This window comes from Corapipo altera, unplaced genomic scaffold (genome assembly GCF_003945725.1).
Source record: "Corapipo altera isolate COAL_440 unplaced genomic scaffold, ASM394572v1 237, whole genome shotgun sequence".
Lineage (NCBI taxonomy): Eukaryota > Metazoa > Chordata > Aves > Passeriformes > Pipridae > Corapipo > Corapipo altera.
The window spans coordinates 1,372-2,231 of record NW_020885755.1 but is presented as its reverse complement, the minus strand read 5'-3'; positions in this window follow the sequence as shown (position 1 = coordinate 2,231).

Genomic DNA, 860 nt, shown 5'->3' with positions numbered 1-860 from the left:
AAAAAAAAAAAGGGAAAAAAAAAAGAAAAAAAAAGGGAAAAAAAAAGAAAAAAAAAGGAAAAAAAAAAAAGGACTGAAGGGAATATGGCTCGATGATGTTCTGTCATGGTGTTGAACGTTTCTGCTGTACTTATTTGTGTATTTTATTCTCGTCTCAGAACCGTTCTGTAATATTGTTATGTTCGCTATTGTAGAGCAGCTCTGTGTAAATATACCTAAAAAAAAAAAAAAAAAAAAACCAACAAAACAACGAAACGACAACAACGAAAAAGAAAAAAAAAAAAAAAGAATCAAACTCGGCATGTAGGTGTCTTTTTCTTTAAAAGCCCCTTGGCGGAGGAGCAGCCCCGGGGGCTCGGCCCGGGGCCGGTGAGAGAATCCCCCGCAGCCCGAGGAGAGCGGAGATTTCTGCCTCCTTCGCCAGCACTTTTCCCTTCCAAAGTACCGCAATAATAATAAAAAAAAAAAAAAAGGCGCTGAGGTAAGGGTTATACGTGCCATCAATTTTTAGATTGGGATAATTAATTGTACTAATTTACGACCGCAGGCAATCGAAAGATATGGGGAGGAAAAAAAAAAAAAAAAAAAGGCAAAAAATGGATGCTGGGAAAGAGAGGAGCTGGCAAAGGCAGCCGCTCCCTGCTGCCTGGTCCAGGGGGTTCTCTCCGAACCTGGAGGGTCGCTGGAAACGAGGAGAGGGGGAAAAAAAAAATAATATATATATATATATAAATGTCTGGGGTGGGGAAGAACCGCGGGCAGAGCGAGGGAGGATGAAGAAAGAAATACGTGCTGGCGATGCGCCGGCAAATTTTTAGGGCTAAAAGGCCAAAAAAATAAAGCAGACCCACAACGTCTCG